The sequence below is a fragment of the Bos javanicus genome, chromosome 6, assembly GCF_032452875.1.
Source record: "Bos javanicus breed banteng chromosome 6, ARS-OSU_banteng_1.0, whole genome shotgun sequence".
In the NCBI taxonomy this organism is placed as follows: Eukaryota; Metazoa; Chordata; class Mammalia; order Artiodactyla; family Bovidae; genus Bos; species Bos javanicus.
In genome coordinates, this window is record NC_083873.1 from 22,747,212 (window position 1) to 22,768,586 (window position 21,375).

Consider the following 21,375-nt stretch of genomic DNA (forward strand, 5'->3'; position numbering starts at 1 on the left):
TATTAGCCCCTTACCAAAAATAAGATTTGCAAATATCTTCTTTCATTCAGTTGGTTGCCCTTTCATTTCGTTGATTGTCTCCTCTGTCTGTGCAAATATTTTGAAGTTTGATGAGGTAACATTTGATTATTTTTGCTTTTGTTTCTCTTATCTAAGGAGACAGATTAAAAAAAAAATTGGTACAATTTATGTCAAAGAGTATTTTGCTTATGTTTTCTTCTGGAAGTTTTATGACTTCAGGTCTTACATTTAGGTCTTTAAAACATTTTGAATTAATTTTTATATACGGTTTGAGAAAGTAATCCAGTTTTATTCTTTTGCATGCAGCTGTCCAGTTTTCCCAACTGGATTTACTGAAGAGGCTGCTTTTACCCATTGTATATCCTTACCTCTTTTGTTGTAGACTAATTGACCATGTAAAGTGGGTTCATTTCTGGACTGTCAATTCCATTCCATTGATCTATGTGTCTGTTTTTATGGCAGTACCATATTGTTTTGGTAACTGTAATTTTGCAGTATAGTTTAGAATCAGGGAGTGTAATACTTTCAGCTTTGTTCTTCTTTCTTAAGATCGTTTTCACTATTTGAGACCTTCTGTGTTATAATACGATTTTTAGGGCTGCAAGTCCTAGTTCTATAAAAAAAATGCCCCTGGTGTTTTGATAGGAATTGGACTGAATTTGTAGATTGCCTTGGGTAGTATGGTCATTTTAATAATATTCATATTTCCAATCTATGAGCACAGAATACCTTTCCATTTGTTTGGATCATATTCAGTGGCCCTGGGCAACAAGACCATTTTAAATTGACGCAAAATAACAGATACATACAGTGTGAATGAAATTTGCAACTTGACTATAAATCTCTGCTTCTACTTTCTACAGTTTAGAAACACATTTAGGATTAATGTTTCTTTGTCACATTTCTGCTAATGAAACTTAACAATTCTGAGCAAGCCAATACTAGGGTTTTCAGAATATTTTATAATTATTATTCAGAAAAAAATGTTTCAACAGAAACATTTTTCTAAAGTTGTAAATTGGCTTCTTTTTAAGATTAAGATCCTACATTATTATTTTTATATACACCAGATTATGGATGTCAGCAATTTTTCATTTCTTTAAAAACATGTGATACCTTCAGGAATTTCTATTATAAACAACCCAGCAGTGTCTTTACCAGCATTCTCTATTCTGCCTCTTACCAAATCCTACCACCCATAGACTTTTTAGAAAGTTTTCTAGTCACAGGATTATGGTCACCTATTAAATTATAATCTGTGCTGTGCTTAGTCACTCAGTCATGTCCAACTCTTTGCAACCCCATGGACTGTAGCCTACCAGGCTCTTCTGTCCATGGGGATTCTCCAGGCAAGAATAATGGACTGGGTTGCCATGCTCTCCTCCACGGGATCTTCCCAACCCAGGGATTGAACCCAGGTTTTCTGCATTGCAGGCCAATTCTTTATTACCAGGGAAGTCCAAGATTACTGGAGTGAGTAGCCTATCCCTTCTCCAGGGGAATGTCCCAACCCAGGCATCAAACGGGTTCCTTGCATTGCAGGTGGAATCTTTACCAGATAAGCTACCAGGGAAGAATTATAACCTGCTTTCTTTCAAAAATATTTGAAACAGCTTACTGGATTGCACAAGTATAATAACATGAAGATTAAGGACATATTTACAAGCAAAATAAATTTAAAATGATGAGATATAACTAAAGAAAAAAGTTAATACACAGAAATATGTGCCACAAGTTCCCACAAAACTCTTAAAAGACAACTACATATTTATACTTAGTTCCAAACTTCTGATTAGCCAAAACTAAAAGGACAATATTATCACATAGAGAAATACTGTCCTAATGATAACAGTAATAAAAAATAATAAATGTGGATAAAACTTAATAAACTAATGTTTTTATGGCTATGAAATTTGAGAAAATGTTCTCCTCCAATTTAGTATTTTGAACGCTTAAGAATAGAATATGGAATTCTTAGGAATGCTTCAAGGAATCATGGAAAGGAAAATATTATCAACAATAGTCTTAAAATCAAAATAACTAGTTTTGTTTCTATAGTGCCCTTCAATGTAAATTGAGAGCATAAGGCCAAAGTACAATGTAGCAAATGCAACTCTCTGTAAGTAGGCAGTACAAAAAAATCAAAACAATGAAATAAGCTCTCTTAATGTCTAGATTGGTCCGGGGGTAAATACTGTTACTATTTATTGGACTGGGTGAACTTCATGCCCTTTAATCTGTCCTTCATGGATATTATTTCTTGTACTTTGACTTTTTTTTAAATCGAAGCATAGTTGATCTAAAATGTTGTGTTAATTTCTGCTGCACAGCAAACTGACATATGTATATACACACACATTCTTTTTAATATTCTTTTCCATTATGGTTTATCCCAGGACACTGAATATAGCTCTCTATGCTGTGAAGTAGGACCCTGTTGACCATCCATTCTACACGTAATAGTTTGCAACTACTAACTCCAAACTCCCAGCCCCTATCCCCACTCCTTCCTTGCTCCCTTGGATGCCACAGGTCTATTCTCTACATCTGTGAGTCTATTTCTGCTTCATAGATTGGTTCATTGGTGTCATATTTTAGATTTCACAAATAAGCGATATCATGTATTTGTCTTTCTCTTTTTGATTTACTTCACTTATTGTGGACTTTGATTTTTGATAAAAGTTGGCCAGTGGTGGTTATCTGATTATTTGACAAATGTTTTGGAGTAATTATTTAGTGTTACTAGTTGAAATACATATATTTTTAAAACTCATATACTTCAAAATGTATATATTTTAAAAATCAACTGAGTAAAGAGACATAAGAGAATGTCCCCTTATGAAAATTAAGGTGCCTAACTTAGACTTTGTATTGAGTTGGCATTGGCCTACCTTGGTAGAGAGGCGGTCTGCGAGCACTGTGGAAAGTGTAAAGATTTTTCTCAGAAAACAATTCTGAGTCTGCTCCAGGATAAGGGCAAATCAATAAGCAAAGTTCCAAAGTTCTACACTCTAGACCATGACTTTGACAATTTTAACCTGGAAAATTTTCAAAGTAGAATTACCCATAGGAAAATTCCATAAATCCATTTGTGAAATGTCTGAATTTAACAGCTTTCTAGTGACCCTTTTGGGGAAAATGACTTGTGAAATGCACTGCATACTAATAAAAATGACTGACATGCTGTTTAGAGTTGTTGGATATAAACCAATTAAACCTTTGGAGGACATCTGCCAGAAATACAAATTTGTGTTTTAGAGGCAACTGACCTTAAATGAACTCTTTCTGATTATTACATGGAAGGAATATTGTGTATTGAGGCCAGAACTATCACAGAGTATTTATCTTTTCAGGTTATTCTTTTTTTTTTTTTTTCCAGCAAGGGGAATTATACTTTGGTTATATTGTTGAGCTTAGTCTCTTTCAACTACTAATAGTCTTAATGAGACTGCTGTTAACTAGGTGTTTGTCTAACAGTTAACAAACTGTAAATATCAGATTTTTCCACATAACCGCCAAGAAACATGGATAATTAAAATAAATACTCAGAAGCCTTCTAAATTTCCACTTACTAGCTATGCACCAAAACTCTGCCTTCTAGAGGTTCTCTGTGACTGAACCTGTGTATAATGAATCATACTCAGTCACTTAAAATGGCTCCTTTCCTCTGCCAATGACCTCACACTCTCCTTATTAGCACTTCTAATTTAACTCATGTGCTGCAGCGTATAGAATTCTAGAAGTATATCAACAGACATCACCGTGGGAGGCTGGGGGGATGAAGGAAAAAGAAAGTTGGCATGTTCTGAGGCTTTTTTTTAAAAACCCAATATTTTCCCTTTAATTTCTCTTCAAAAATTGCAAAAGCAATATGTGTTTAGTGAAAGTGAAATAGTATAAAGAAAAAAAAAGAGCGTTTAATATTTTTTGTCACCTCCTCTCCCTGCCACCTGGGTCCTCCTCATCTCCTGGATCCTCACAAGCAACAAATGTTAACAGCCTGATGCATATCCTTTCACACATTTCTACATGCTCCTTCATTCACAAACCAACTAGCACATATGAAATTCCATGGGTCTTGAATTCAGGTGCTCTATTCTCTCTACAGACCTAGACTTGGACTCGCTTTTCCTTCTGGACACTAAGTAGTTGCATCAGCTCGGGTTTTGAAATGAGGTGAGGTAAGAAACCTCAACACGTGTATACCTGTGGTGGATTCATGTTGATATATGGCAAAACCAATACAATATTGTAAAGTTAAAAAATAAAAAAAAATTTTTTTTTAAAGCACAAAAGATGCCTCTGGGATCTCAGCTAGGATGACTCAAATGGCTGTGGATGACTTGAATGATTGTGGCTGCAAATGTAACTTTACAACAGCCTCTCCACACATCTCTCTGAAGTGGAGAACTGAAGAACCGACCAAGTTGGGATTGTCGGTGGCGTGTCTGGGCCACTGCACCATGGCAGTCTTAGGGTAGTCAGACTTCATCTGTGGTGGCTCAGGTGGTTTCAAGGAAGAGCATGGATGAAGCTGCATCCTCTTTATGACCTCAACTTAGAAACCATGTGGCGAGCTATGCTCGCTCTTAAGCCAGGTGCTCACCTCCCTGAGGGAGCGGCCCACATCCGGCCACTATGGCCACTGGGTCTCCTGGAAGCGGTCCCAGAACAGTGACACCAAGAGCTGTTCATCGTCCACCTCTCCAAGAGCAGCAGTGGGGGCCATCGCTGTGGCCGACAGAGTGGTTGAGGATAGTACAGTTGCCGTCGCCGCCATCTTCTCAGAAGCTGCGGTCACTTTCCCTCTTGCTCAGCAAGGGCGCTGGCTTAGAATCTAGGACCAGGAGCAACTGGAGCTCGCTTCTGGTCGCTATGGTTTCTCACTAGGCCGGCTTTCTTTCCTTGATGATCCTCCAGGCTATGGGGCACTAGCGCGGGGGGAAAAATTGGAAACGGGCTAAAGAGGCAAGGTTTGAGGTTAAGACAGCGGCTGGCTGCTGACCTGTTTCCAGCAAATGAGGCAAGATCATCCGATGTTCGAACCCAGCAGGAAAAGGAGACTACTGACTGAAGAGTAGACCCATTTAGTGTTTGAGAAGATAGTAGACTACATCGGGGAGACTTCAGCTATGGTCGATAGGCTTTATGGCACCTCATTTCAAGCTACACAAGGACTGAGTGTACTACGTGAATGAGATGATCTTGAAGTTGCCTGCCAGTATCTCCAATGACACAGCTGGTGTCTTTGGGGACATGCAAGACCTACAAGTTTTAACAGAATAATTCTGGATTCCCTAGCACCCTATGCCAAATATAAAGTGTGGATAAAGCCTGGAGCAGAGCATTCCTTATTGTATGGGAAACTTGTGGTGAAATCTGGACTTGTTGGAATCACTGAAAAGACTTCTCAGTACCAGGAAGTCCTGGTGTACTCCATGGCAGACATCCCTTTGGGTTTTGAGGTGGCAGTGAAGTCTACACAAGACTGCAGGAAAGTAGACCCCATGGCAGTTGTGGTATTTCACCTAGCAGACATTGGGGAATACGTGTGGCATGAAGAGACATTGAGTTTAATGAAATCATCCTGAGGATGTATAGCTGTGTGGAAGGGCCTGGCTTTGTTTCCTTTGTCTGTGTGGGCTCCACCATCATGTTGAATTTTGTTGACACTCTGACCTCTTCAGGGACTTCTTAGTTTAATATTCTCTCTGTTAAGGACAAATGCAGACTAGACTTTTATTATGCAGAAATGGCTCAAAAATGGAGTTTTGGATCTTTGTAATTGTGGCAAAATAGAATTTGTTGTTGTTGAGTCGCTCAGTTGTGCCCAACTCTTTGCGACCCAATAGTCTGCAGCACACCAGGCTTCCCTGTCCTTCACCATCTCCTGGAGCTTGCTCAAACTCCTATCCGTTGAATTAGTGATGCCATCCACCCATCTTGAAGAATGTCTAAATAGAATGCTGTGTTTTATATTTTAATCCAAGGGCTTCTTGTTTTGAGTAACAGGTTCTAAATTGTTGGAACTGAGGACAAGAATAGCCTATTATTTGTGATAACACTGTTTTCCAAACACAGGGTAAGAATGTGATGGATTTTCTTAATTAATTATTAATACTATGAAAGATAGATATTGCCATATCAGAATAATAGACTGTACAGGGACTTTACAAATGAAATTTGGATAAAATAATAAGAGAAGTTTATTCAGCTGATTTTCTTTATGGTAGGTGCTGTGTGGTATGGTAGAAAAACTTGCATTCAAACACCAGTTCTAATGTCTACTAGCTGTATGGCCTTAGATGAGTCATTAAACTTTAATAAGCTTCATTTCCTTTTTCTGTTTCAAAAAACAACTTGATTTTCTTCCTAAGAATAGTTTTTAGAATTAGAAATCATGACATTAAAGCATGATTGCCTGGCAAATGATAGGTGTTGAATAAATGGTAAGGATTATTTTTATAATGTTTATACTAAGTATTTCCTTACTATGAGTAGGATCTTATGAATATAATTTTATTATCTTGACTTTTATAAGCACTTTTTAAAATCTTTCTTTTTCTTGAATGGTACAATCCCAGGCTGAATATTACTTTATCACCTTGATTTTCTAAAATGTAACTTCTCTTATAAATCTTTTATTATTTTACTTAAAATTTTTTATTGAATTATAGTTGATTTACAATGTTGTCTTAGTTTCAGGTGTCATATAGCAAAGTGATTCAATTGTACATATATATATGTTCTTATAAATCTTACCTTACCTCTGAACTGAACAAAAAAACAGTAATCAGAGACCCTGAAATAGTAATTCAGCTCCTCCATCCTTCCCCCATGCCTTCAAAAATTATTAAAATATTTTTAATGAAAAACATAGCACAGACAAAAAATTTTTAAACTACCTGAATTGTTAACCAACTTCTTTAGTGAATATTTTGCTTAGTTTAAATGCCAAAGGTGATATCTCTAAAAATAAAGCATTTTTCAGTTAACAAAAGAAGAAATGATATGGTATTATGTGGTCTCTACCCTCTTGGTGGACAGACTCACAAGCCCAATAAAATCAGGGGATGGGCACATGCTCTCACCTCTCTATGGGAGGATGGATACAGAATTTGTGGTCACTCCCTGAGTTATACTGTGAAATGTTTATTGAGAAATGTATATTGTGAAATGTTTACTGAGAAATTCATACTTGCATTTTATCAAAGTAGAATATGGAAAAGATAATAGGCTGATAATTTGTTTTGCTCCTTTAAAAGTTGCTCTGTTAAAAATAGAGCTGACTGTATTCTGAGTCTAACCAGACAAGACCGATAGAGTGCCAGTAGAGATTATAAGTGTCAAAGTCACTCATCAGGGAAGACCTTGAAAAATCATGGCAAGAATTCTTTATTAGGTACTTTATTTAGCTTAAGCTGTTAATCAGTTCCTCTAGAGGTGAAAACTTTCCTGGAACTGAGGAAGAAATAGGCCTGGGTCACAAAGTTTATGGTTATTGCCCTAAAAATAAAGCTAAGAAAAGCAACCTTCTCAGGTGTCATGACTTCCATGATCTCACCCAGCACAATACTACTATTGGATTCTCCATCCCTGAGTCTACTTTCACTAGTGTTTACAACAGTAAAATTCAGGCCCTGCACAATCATTTATTATACCTAAGATTTTATAAAGCAGCAAAAATTATAGTAAAACCATGAGTAAGTGGTGGCCATGGCACTCAGGTGCTCAGATATAACAGTGAATAAGGTAGCGTGGCTGCCTTCAAAGAACACACTGTCTGGTGGGTGTTTCAGGTATGTGAACAGATAAATTGCAACACAAGGCACTGCTTGTAAATGAACCATGTACCATCAGGGGGAGAAGACCAACCTGTCTGGGTGTTCACACTGGATGAGCACCTATAACCACTCCCTCTGTCCACACCTGAACCTTTAAACCTTATCTCTTATTTGGTCTTCTAGGAGGTCTTCCTGAAAGACTTCAAGCCCAGTTTTTCCCTCTGCCTAGATTTTTGGCTTTCATGATTTTTTTGGTCTCATTTCCTAATATTCTCCCTCCCTGCAATACTTTTGTTTCAACACTATTTATTTATTTATTTGTTTCTGTCTTCTAAAGCCTGAAGGTACGAGATTTACTTACTAAAATATATGTTGAACAGTGACACTCTACTGGGCAAAGTATTAGACGCTGGTGAGCCAGTTAGATAGGGTTCCTACCTGTTGCAGGGAGTTTCCTTCTAGTCAATGCCTCCTAGATTCTTGAAATTATGTGTCTGGCCTAGTCAGATGTGGGGTGGGTTGTTGTTGTTCAGTTGCTAAGTCGTGTCTGACTCTTTGTGACCCCATGGACTGCATCACGCCAGGCTTCCCTGTCCTTCACTATCTCCCTGCATTTCCTCAAACTTATGTCCATTGAGATGGTGATGCCATTAAACCATCTCATCCTCTGTCGTCCCTTTCATCTCCTGTCTTCAGTCTTTCCCAGCAATAGGGTATTTTCCAGTAAGTCAGCTCTTCACATCAGGTGGCCGGAATATTGGAGCTTCAACTTCAGCTTCAGTCCTTCCAATGAATATTCAGGATTGATTTCCTTCAGGGTTAACTGGTTGATCTCTTCGCTGTCCAAGGGACTCTCAAGAGTCTTCTCCAACACCTTAATTTGAAAGCATTAATTCTTTGATGCTCAGCCTTTTTATGGTCCAACTCTCTCATCCATGCCTGACTACTGGAAAAACAATAGCTTTGACTAGATGGACCTTGATTGGCAAAGTGATGTCTGTGCTTTTCCATATGCTGTCTAGATTTGTCATATTTTTCCTTCCCAAGAACAAACATCTTTTAATTTAATGACAGAAGTCACTGTATGCTGTGATTTTGGAGCCCAAGAAAATAAAATCTGTCACTGTTTCCACTTTTCCCCTCCTGTTTTCCATGAAGTGATGGGACCAGATGCCATGATCTTAGTTTTAGGCTTTGAAAAACTCAGGGAAGCCTTTCTAGCCAGGTGACATTTGATCTATTATTATTATTTTCTATTGAGAAAATAGAAGTTTTTCTCCAGGTTGGGGTAGAGGTAGAGTGGGGGAGGGCCAGACATTTCATGCAGAGGGCATAACACATGCAAAAAGTAGGAAGAGCATGGTCAATTTGGGAGATAAAGAGAGATTCATTTGAGAATGTAGAGAGGCATATCAGAGTGAAGCTAGAGAAGTAGGTTGGGGTCATAATTGGAAGGGCTTTGTATGCCCTTTCTGGTTTTTGGACTTAATCCCACAGGAAAGAAAAAGTCAGCAAACATTCAGAAGTAGAATCATGACAAAATCAGATCTATTGTACTTTAAGAAGATAAAGCCAGCAGGATGATTGCAAGAGTGGTGGAAAGACAAGCAGCAGGGAGACCAGTTAGGAGATGGTTATATTAGCCTAGGTGAGAATGTGTGAGCACCAAGTGACTAGATCAAAAGAGGGGACAGAGGTTAATTCTGCAATAGGGGTTTAAGGTGGAATCAAGATCACTCAGCTACTCATTAGCACAGAACGCTTGATGGACAGTAAGATCATGAGTCTGAGATGGAAGAAGAGGAATGACGAGCATATTTGGTGAGTAAGATAACACCAAATTTTGTTTCGGATACTTGGCTATTCAAGTGAAGATATTCAGGAGGCAGCTGGAGGCTTTGATCTGAGTCTAAAGAGGGAGAGAAGATGGGCTAGAGACTCATTTTTTGAGAAGCCATAGAGGAGGTAAATGGAAAGAAATTTAAATATTTGAGAAAGGAGAAAAAAATCAACAAAGATTGTGAAATCAGTGAATAAGGAGGAGAAGCAGCAAAGATTAGACTCCTGGAAAGGGAGGAAAGGTCAAGCAGATGAGTAGTGTTGCTTTGCTATTGACCAAAGTTCTGTGTTTGCCTGGGTCAAGTGTTGGCACATGTGATGATGAAGGTATAAAAAGGGCAGGTGTCAGCTCTGCTGCTTAGGATGTTGCACGGACGCTTGCATCCGAAGTGCTCCTGTGTGGTTCCAGGCCTTCACTCTTGGTTCTTGCATGTCAGGAGTCAGAATGGACTTAGAACACTTCCCAGGCTGGTCTCACTCCCAAGAAAAAGAGGACCTTAGAAACTTAGTACCCCACTCTCCAAAAGTTGAGAAACATGGGAGATATAATCTGCCTCTTAGGAGATAATAACTTTCTAACTCTAAACCAGCTTTTCCATTTCTGTGCCTGAATTTTACCTGCCTGATACATTTGGTTGAATATCACTTTTGTTTTCTATTGTACTAGAGATATTTTTGAGTTAACTGTTATGAAATTTTATGCTTAAAAATGTTTCAAATTGTTCTGAAAATGTCCTCCCCAAGAAAGTGGTAAGAATTTTCTCTTTCATCAAACATAAATACACAAGCTGACTGGATAGGAAGACTTTTGCCTAAATATCATTTGCTTCTATAGTTTATTTGTTCATTTAATTTCCATTGGGAAATATATAGATTATAAATGCTCCAATTGTTTAAGATGAGTCATTTAATTTGCACAGACCCTTGTGAGTAGTGTTTGGCATCAAAGGATCTGGAGTCAGTTTTGATGCTAAGTGACACTTAATTGGGCGTGGTAGAGTTAGTTCAGAATGATGCTGGCTGAGGGCCTTAGAAGGATTAATATCCTGATACTAGATTATCTAGCTGGATGAAAGCACTGTTTGTAGATTAAAAGAGAGTATAGTAGTCGGGTGACCTGGGAATAATCATAACGGGGGGGGAGGAAAGTCATCCTAAAACCAAACCAAATTAAATCAAACCAAACATTTAGTCTGCCTAGGGAAGCTGATATGGGGACAAGGCTTAAGGGAGCCTTGAAATTCACTTCCAAGATTTAATCTTTGCTTGACCTCATTGTTATTTTCTTTTTTATTTCTTTTAAATGATACAATCTGTGAAATGACTCCCTTCTTTTCAAAAATTAGATGTTAATCAGCAGCATAACTGAAGCCTTTCTTGTTTGGCTCTTAAATGAAAGTGCTCCATTATATGCATTTAACAGGGCTTTCTTTCAGATCAGAATCTCTGTTGTGAAATACAGTGGCAATCGCGCCACATCTACTGGCTTGTAATTTACACAACTATCTGTGTACAAGTTATATTTTTCTTACTTGATAGTAAGTAACTTCAGGGCAGGATACACTAGCTTTTGATGTGTTTGTCCATCTATCTATCTGTCGATTTATAGAAAGTTTGAGTGTGTGTCAGGAGCAGTGATGAGGACATGCTTTTCTTCCCTCAAGGAGCTCAGTCCTGTTAGGGCCCTGGTTCCCTACCAGGGCTGAGCAAAGAATCACTTGGGTTGCTGGGCTCCATTTACAGGAAGTCTGTTTTCATTGTGTGACCTGGGTGTTGGTGTATATATTTTAAAGTTTTCTTTCTTTTACTTTTTAATTTGAAATTTTCATTGTATTAGGTGATTCCCGGGAGCAAACAGATTGAAAGCCATCAAGTTAGGCTGATAGGCCTACATTCTGTTATGAAAAAGAAAAAACAGCATTTTCTTGGTACAGAGAAGAAAATATAGTCACATACTTTTAAAAAATCTTTTACTCTTCATAGCACCTACCATAGGAGACGCAGTTTCAATCCCTGGGTCGGGATGAGGAAATGACAGCCCACTCCAGTATTTTTGCCTGAGAAATTCCATGGACAGAGGAACCTGGCGGGCTACAGTCCAAAGGGTCACAGAGTCAGACCCGACTAAGGGGCTAACCACAATACAACACAGCAGCAACTACACAGGACGTGGGGTCTTGAGTAGACTAGATTAAACATTTCTTTAATTAAATGATATTACCATTAGGCTCAATTACCTACTTCACTATCATTAGATGATATTCTGTATTGCAATTAAATTAGGACAATTCTTTCATTTATTAATTGATTTTCTGTCACAACTTAAAGACTTTTGGGGCATTTTTCTTTGAGAAATAATGAATGTAGTTCTTGCTATATTTAGCTTTATAGATTCTTGACTTTACAGCTTTTGGATTCTTGACTTTATTTGATGAAATCCAACACATCTTTTTATGGGCAAAGTCATTTTTTCAGTTTGAAAAACCTGATTTTTAGAAATCAGCATTTCTTAGTTGAGACATGTTTTATAAATTAATTATGGTACAAGTAAATTATCTATCTTAATGTACTTCATCTGTTTAAAATTATAATTTCAAGTCCTGTAAATTGGATATGAAACCATAGCATGATAAACTCTTGACCTTAGAAGAACATTTGAAAGGATCACTTAGCCCAAAAGGCATTGTGTTTCTCTTCAGTGGGGAGTCCATTTCTGTTCAGACACCCAGTCTGGAACTTACTCTTCTCACTCAAGTTCAAATGAGATAAAACCCTCCTCTCCTTACAGTAAGCGTGAGATTGGAGATCATACAGGGGCAGGCTGCTGAGAGTACAGATCAGAGACAAGCTCTAGTCATGTCGAAAGAAACCAGTTTTGGGGGAACCAGCGTTAGTGGCAGACATTTTGTGGTGTATTGAAGATAACCAACCTCCTCAAAAATACTGATGATTAATGTAGTCCTTATAGTGAACTTTGAGCAGTTTCAGATCAAACGTATAATATTTTTCAAGGAAGACTTCAGCACAGGAAAATGGTTTCTCAATACAAATCACATTTTATGGGTTCCCTTGCAGCTTGGTATGTATGTTCACATGACTAATTTCTGGTTAAGAAGATATGATTAGAAGGCATGTGTGTAACTTTGAATTTCCATTATTTATTTTACTTTTTTACTTTTTGGCTGCACCCCATGGCATGTGGAATCTTCGTTTTCCAACCAGGGATGGAATCTGAACCCCGTGCTCTGAAAGGCAGAGTCTTAACCACTGAACCACCAGGGAAGTCCATCAAGTTTCTGTTCTTCAAAGGAATGAGGATTCCCTCCTCTTCCCTCTGTCTTTCCACTGATTGGAATGTGGATGTTGCAGATGAAGACAAAGATAAGAATAACTAGATACCTTGATGATTCTACAGAGTAGAGTTACCATACTGCTCAGACTTTTATATGAGAGAGGAATAAACTATCAGCTTTAAGTCACTGTTACTTTGTGTCTCTGTCACACAAAATGTGCCTGTGTGCTAAGTTGCTTCAGTCACGTCCAACCCTCTGTGACCCTATGGACTGTAGCCTGCCAGGCTCCTTTCTCCATGGGAATTTCCAGGTAAGAATACTAGAGTGGGTTGCTGTGCCCGTCTCCAAGGGATCTTCCTGACCCAGGGATTGAAACTGTGTCTCTTACATCTCTTGCATTGGCAGGTGGGTTCTTTACCACTAGCACCGCCTGGGAAGCCTCCTATCACATGCTGCTGCTGCTAAGTCACTTCAGTCGTGTCCGACTCTGTGTGACCCCATAGACGGCGGCCCACCAGGCTCCGCTGTCCCTGGGATTCTCCAGGCAAGAACACTGGAGTGGGTTGCCATTTCCTTCTCCAAGACATGAAAGGGAAAAGTGAAAGTGAAGTTGCTCAGTAAGTGTCTGACTCTTCGTGACCCCATGGACTGCAGCCTACCAGGCTCCTCCATCCATGGGATTTTCCAGGCAAGAGTATTGGAGTGGGGTGCCATTGCCTTCTCCGCCTATTACATGCAGTTAGTATCATATCCTAATTCACTATCCCCTCAACCTCTAGGTCAGCTGGGTTAAATTAAATGCAGTTCCCTGAACTTTCAATTGTAGTTTTAAAATTTCTTCTTACCTTTACCTGGACCTGAACTGCATTTACAAATACATTTGCCCTGTGAGCCAAGTAAGCGGCTCATTTTTCAAGATTCTTTTTAAATATTGCTCTCTCTCTAGCAAATCTTCTTGATATATCTATGTAAAGGTGATAATCCTTTTATGATTGCCTTCAAAAGACTTTGTACATAATTAAAATAATAATATACATACTTTATTGAGTATCTACTATGTGTCACGTACTTTAAATGGGCTCTACATAAAATAGCTCATTTATTCTCTCAGTAGTGTTATGCGGTGCGTATATCAAACTCATTTTATAGATGAGAAAATCTAGTCTTAGAGAGGCTAGGTAATTTAATATGTCCAGTTCATAATGTTAGAGTAAACAGTAGAGCTGGAATTCAAAACCAGATGATTCTGGTCGTAATTCCATGTTCTATCCACTCTGCCTTCATCTCATTTGTTTGTTTACCTGTACATCTCATCCAAATATACCCTAGATTCCTCATATCTAACTCATTGTGGGAGCTCAATAGATACAAGTTAAATAACCAAGCTACTACCAACTTTATTCACCAGTTGTCTTCCAAAGTTTTGCTATAAACTCTAGTAATAGGATCACACCCCAGGGTCGGGCCCAAGGAGAGTCACTGTTGCCTACTTTGGTTTTTCCTTGGATCATGCATCTGCAATTGATCTGATGCTCCATGTCCTAGGCTAGCTTTGTCAGGATTTTAGTCTTCTAGGACTACCATTGGAGAAGGAAATGGCAACCCACTCCAGTATTCTTGCCTGGAGAATCCTGTGGACAGAGGACCTGGTGGGCTGCTGTCCATGGGGTCACACAGAGTCGGACACGACTGAAGCAACTTAGCATGCATGCATTGGAGAAGGAAATGGCAACCCACTGCAGTATTCTTGCCTGGAGAATCCCAGGGACAGAGGAGCTGGTAGGCTGCCGTCTGTGGGGTTGCACAGAGTCAGACACGATGAAGTGACTTAGCAGCAGCAGCAGCAGCAGCAGCAGGACTACCATAACAAAATACCACAGACTGGATGGATTAAACAACAGAAATGTATTCACTATCAGTTATAGAGGCTGAGTGCCCAAGATTGAGGAGTTGTCAGGGTTGTTTTCTGATGAGACCTCTCTTCCTGGCTGTAAATGGCTGCTTCCTTGTTGTGTCTTTATGTGCCTTTTCTCTGTGCTTTGTAACTCTGGTGTCTGTCTCTCTTTTCTTATGAGGACACCAGTCCCACCAAATTGAGGCATTCACCCATATGACCTTATCATTGAAGTACATTTTTAGGCTTAAGATAGAACTACTCCCAGCTGGGGTGCTTAGTCAGCACATCACAGCTTAGAAAACTTTTTGTCCCTGTAAATGCTCCACTTGAGCAGAAGCATAGTATATGCAGTTAGTCAATCCCCAAATGCCAAGCCAACTCTGGATTCTATAGATTATTTATTTCCTCTTTTCTTATTCATTTTCTATTTTTCTCTTCCTTGTTTCTTGTTTTATATCCTATAAAAGTTTCTTGTCTTTTCCATTTTGCAGTTCTCTGGACCCTTGGGAATGGGGACTGCCTGCTTCGTGAAATATTAAAATTTGTTTTATTGCCTAAATGATCTTTGATCATTTTTAACACTACAAAAAGAGTTTTTCCTCTCCAATGTGTTCCATATACACTGAGTGTGTCATGAGGATGTGAAGTGTGCTAACTCATCCAGCCTAATCCTCAGTTTTCTAATCTTTAAAATGGGGATAATAATAACAATCTCATGTATCTCACAATGAGATTTTTTTCTCTTCCTTTTCTTAGTATTAAATGCAATAACATTCAGAAAGTGCTTTATCAACTGAAAGTGTTACATCCGTAATGTCTTTCTCCCAATTGCCTCATAAATATTGACTCTTTTTTTTAAGACTCAGACTAAATATCACCTCCACTGTGGGCTAATATTTTTCTTTATCATAACTATTGACTGATAGATGATGGATGAGTGAGGTTTTTACACCCCAGGGTCCAAGACCAAAGCAGAGAGAATATAAAAAGAGTATTGGAAATTTGCTGGCGTTTTGTAAGTGACCAGCACTTGCTTCTCTAACTTGGAACAATATGGTCCTATGTGTGTCCAGACACAGAACAGACTTCCTGTCCCTTCCTTCCTTCCTTCTTTCTCCCCTTTTTATCAATGTGCTATGGAAAGAGCAAAAGATTTGATCAGGGTTTAAACCTTGATTCTCTAACTACCTCCATAGTTGACCTTGGACAGCTCATTTCATGTCTATGAGCCTCAGTGTTCTAAGAGTTGATTTGATACTGCAGATCTGGTTGCTGCATCTGTGTGGGCATGAAGTGAAGGAGCTGTGGGTACAAGGGAGGGAAGAGAGGGTGGTGGAGAGGGAGAAGGAAGAATATTGAGAATTGTGAGGAAAAGTGACATTTGTGCCAATCCTTGTGTTTTAATTGCCACATAGGTTTCCAAATTGGGATTTAGCTCTAAAAATCAATGTTTTTTATGTTAATTTCCCACTAGGTAAAGTCAGGCTTGTGTTATCTTTTACAAGTGATGCTTTTTTTTTTTTAATTAATTAATTTATGTGTCTGTGTTGTGTCTTAGTTGTGGCATGTGGAAGTCCCTTTCATTGGGAACACAGAGTTTTAGCCACTGGGCACCAGGGAAGTCCTACAAGTGGTGCTTTTTCTGTTTTGAGCAGACAGACGTCACAGTTGATGCAGAGACTTCTGGGAACTAGAAGGGGAAGCAGGAGGCCTGTCTGGTAAAGCAGATTGTTAGATTGTGGGTGTCTGTCAAGCATGTGTGTGTTGGGTGTTGATTATTGTGTTGACCTGGTCTAAAGTGAATTTTCCAAGAAGGAAAAAATTTTATTTGGGGAACTTGGGACTGAATAAAATAAATTAACCATCTCTGATTGGCTTCAGATTTGCAGATCTCTGAAGAATTTGAAAAGGGTGTGGCAATTAAGCAATAGTGGAACTCCACATACTGAATAAACTAAGAATTTTGAGGCTTGCACAAGTTTTGAATATGGTCCAGACCTTTTTAGTAAACATCTATTACATTTCTCAAAACTGAAATGGTTTAAGAAGAAAAAAAAAAAAGGAAACACATAATGAGAAGAACGAACCAGTTTATGAAAGGATCAGTTCAGTTCAGTCACTTAGTCGTGTCCAACTCCTTGCAACCCCATGGACCACAGCATGCCAGGCCTCCCTGTCCATCACCAGATCCTGGAGTTTACTCAAACTCATGTCCATTGTGTCGGTGATGAAAGGATAGAAAAGGTTTTTATTCTAAGACTTTTAATAAATGTTCTTTTATTCAAGGATAATCTGTAATGCTCAGTAGTGACTTCAGTTCAGTTCAGTCGCTCAGTCATGTCTGACTCTTTGCAACCCCATGGACTGGTGCATGCCAGGCTTCCCTGTCCATCACCAACTTAGAGGCTTATTACCCCTACCTTGCTGTGGAATATAGATTCATTCTTTTTGTTAGAGTGATATTTTGTTCAATGGACAATGCTTGTCCATATCCATATCCAGTGATAGGTTTAAAATGTAGGTAATGAAGAAATGGTTTGAGAGACTCCAGGGCCATGAATTGACAGGAAGCTAAGGGCAAAGTGCTGCAGTCATGACTGGGTTACAAATTGTATCTAGAAAGGGTGTAAAGATTCAAAACAGACTTACTGGACTCGACAGCCTGTTCTTGTCCCATAGCCTGGCCTTGGTAATGCTGCTCCATCTCCTAGTGCTGTCATGAGGATTCAAGAATTGCACGCCATTTGTAATGCTGGTACACTATAGGTATTTTTTCAGATGTCAGGCCCTTTGTCCTTAACTTCAAGTGCCAACATCTCGCCTTTGTCAAGATTATTTCCATCTTTAAGATATATGCATGTGTCTGTGTGTGTGTACACACATTTGTGAGACAGGAGTGTTTGTAATAAAATGCACATGTTGGTGCAGTAGTCCATTGATCAATCAATCTTGAACAAGATGTTCAGTTCTGGATCATTTAGTTTCCATTTATTTATGGGACAATCAGTTTCTATTTTTTTAATAGTACTTTGGGCATAGATGTAACAGGAAACCTAAAAATTGAGGATTAGGGAAAGAAACATACATAAAATGGAATCTGTGGTATCATGTTCAATATATAGAGGGGTAGGCTGAGGGCCTTTTCATGGGGTTCAAAGAGAAGCAGAAAGTGGCTGATGTGAAAAGCCTCTTCATTGGAGAATTCAGAATAAGCTGAGTGTTGCAGGACATGACCTCAACAGGCTGCTGGGAGATGAAAGTTTCATCATAAAGACCATAAACTTGGAGGCCAGAGTCTTACTGAGGTGGCAAGGTTTTTGATTTGAAGGACAAATTTTCTAGGGAAATGGTAATAAGGCAAGCTTCCTCTGGATCAGTGGGGTATCCTAGCAAATAATAATGATGATGTGTATCTAATCTCTGAAAGGCTTTTGACCATATCTGCCCAATAGTCTAGACCTGATCATTTTGAGGTGATGTGTTGACTGATATTCTCTTTGAGGAGAACTTTGAACTATAGTCAAACTAGAAAGAAAATTAATTAATAGTTAAAGAAAAGCAAGGCATGTAATGAAATCTGGTTTAGGTGTTGAGTAGTTAAATGTACTGAACATATATGCCAGAAATTTATACTGGAGAGTGAACTAGAAACTGAACCTTTCCAGAGAAGCTTTCAATAAAGACTCTTGCTTTTTTCTTTGCTTCTTTCTTTGCTTCTTGTAGGCGACTATGTCAGTTCCCGTTTACCGAATGGAAAACATAGTGCATGAGCAGACAGAATGACAGCTGAGTTTTATAAAACACAAAATATCACACACATTTCCCTGGTGTTTGCCAGCACACTAATGTAGACTCCAGCTCAGAGTTCTGTCAGAGGTCTGTCAGTCCTGCTAAATCAAGGAAAGAGGGGGGGCGGTCCTAAGATGGCGGAGGAATAGGATGGGGAGACCACTTTCTCCCCCACAAATTCATCAAAAGAACATTTGAACACTGAGCAAATTCCACAAAACAACTTCTGAATGGTGGCAGAGGACATCTGGCACCCAGAAAGGCAGCCCATTGTCTTCAAAAGGAGGTAGGAAAAAATATAAAAGATAAAAAGGGAGACAAAAGAGGTAGGGATGGAGATCCGTCCAGGGAAGGGAGTCTTAAAAAGAGAGAAGTTTCCAAACACCAAGAAACACTCTCACCGGCAAGTCTGTGGTGAGCTTTGGAACCTCAGAGGGCAACATAACCGGTAGGAAAAATAAATAAATAATTGAAACCCACAATTACGTGCCTAAAGGCAACTCCCAGCCAAGAAGCAGTGCAGACACTTGCATCCGCCCCTAGCAAGTGGGGACTGGACAGGGAGGCATGGGCTGCATTGCTTAGGGCCTGCATTGCTTAAAGTAAGGACCGGGCCTGAATGCCCTGAGAGCAATCTGAGGGAATTAACTAGAGTTGGCAATCCAGACTGTGGGATAGCTATCCCATGAAAAGCCCTAACCTAAAACACACCTATGATATCACCAGATGGTCAACACCGAAATCAGATTGACTATATTCTTTGCAGCCAAAGATGGAGAAGCTCTATACAGTCAGCAAAAAGAAGACCAGAAGCTGACTGTGGCTCAGATCATGAAATCCTTATTGCCAAATTCAGACTTAAATTGAAGAAAGTAGGGAAAACCATGAGACCATTCAGGTATGACCTAAATCAAATCCCTTATGATTATACAGTGGAAGTGAGAAATAGATTTAAGGGCCTAGATCTGATAGATAGAGTGCCTGATGAACTATGGACTGAGGTTTGTGACATTGTACAGGAGACAGGGATCAAGACCATCCCCATGGAAAAGAAATGCAAAAAAAGCAAAATGGCTGTCTGGGGAGGCCTTACAAATAGCTGTGAAAAGAAGAGAATCGAAAAGCAAAGGAGAAAAGGAAAGATATAAGCATCTGAATGCAGAGTTCCAAAGAGTAGCAAGAAGAGATAAGAAAGCCTTCCTCAGTGATCAATGCAAAGAAATAGAGGAAAACAACAGAATGGGAAAGACTACAGATCTCTTCAAGAAAATTAGAGATACCAAGGGAACATTTCATACAAAAATGGGCTCGATAAAGGACAGAAATGGTATGGACCTAACAGAAACCGAAGATATTAAGAAGAGATGGCAAGAATACACAGAAGAACTGTACAAAAAAGATCTTCATGACCCAGATAATCACGATGGTGTGATCACTGACCTAGAGCCAGACATCCTGGAATGTGAAGTCAAGTGGGCCTTAGAAAGCATCACTACGAACAAAGCTAGTGGAGATGATGGCATTCCAGTTGAACGATTCCAAATCCTGAAAGATGATGCTGTGAAAGTGCTGCGCTCAATATGCCAGCAAATTTGGAAAACTTAGCAGTGGCCACAGGACTGGAAAAGGTCAGTTTTCATTCCAATCCCAAAGAAAGGCAATGCCAAAGAATGCTCAAACTACCACACAATTGCACTCATCTCACACGCTAGTAAAGTAATGCTCAAAATTCTCCAAGCCAAGCTTCAGCAGTATGTGAACCATGAACTTTCAGATGTTCAAGCTGGTTTTAGAAAAGGCAGAGGAACCAGAGATGAAATTGCCAACATCTGCTGGATCATGGAAAAAGCAAGAGAGTTCCAGAAAAACATTTATTTCTGCTTTATTGACTATGCCAAAGCCTTTGACTGTGTGGATCACAATAAAGTGTGGATAATTCTGAAAGAGATGGGAATACCAGACCACTTGACCTGCCTCTTGAGAAACCTATATGCAGGTCAGGAAGCAACAGTTAGAACTGGACATGCAACAACAGACTGGTTCCAAATAGGAAAAGGAGTTCGTCAAGGCTGTATATTGTCACCCTGCTTATTTAACTTATATGCAGAGTACATCATGAGAAACGCTGGGCTGGAAGAAGCACAAGCTGGAATCAAGATTGCCGGGAGACATATCAATAACCTCAGATATGCAGATGACACCACCCTTACGGCAGAAAGTGAAGAGGAAGCCTCTTGATGAGAGTGAAAGAAGAGAGTGAAAAAGTTGGCTTAAAGCTCAACATTCAGAAAACAAAGACCATGGTATCTGGTCCCATCATTTCATGAGAAATAGATGGGGAAACACTGGAAACAGTGTCAGGCTTTATTTTTTGGGGCTCCAAAATCACTGCAGATGGTGATTGCAGCCATGAAATTAAAAGACAATTACTCCTTGGATACACCAACCTAGATAGCATATTCAAAAGCAGAGACATTACTTTGCCAACAAAGGTCCATCTAGTCAAGGCTATGGTTTTTCCAGTGGTCATGTATGGATGTGAGAGTTGGGCTGTGAAGAAAGCTGAGAGCCAAAGAATTGATGCTTTTGAACTGTGGTGTTGGAGAAGACTCTTGAGAGTCCCTTGGACTGCAAGGAGATCCAACCAGTCCATTCTGAAGGAGATCAGCCCTGGCATTTCTTTGGAAGGAATGATGCTCAAGCTGAAACTCCAGTACTTTGGCCACCTCATGCGAAGAGTTGACTCATTGGA

General features: G+C 39.2%; 1 pseudogene; it reads left to right on the plus strand.

The window, feature by feature from the left end:
- Positions 1-4,379: 4,379 nt before the first annotated feature.
- LOC133250069 (60S ribosome subunit biogenesis protein NIP7 homolog) lies at positions 4,380-5,837 on the plus strand (annotated as a pseudogene).
- The last annotated feature ends 15,538 nt before the right edge of the window (positions 5,838-21,375 follow it).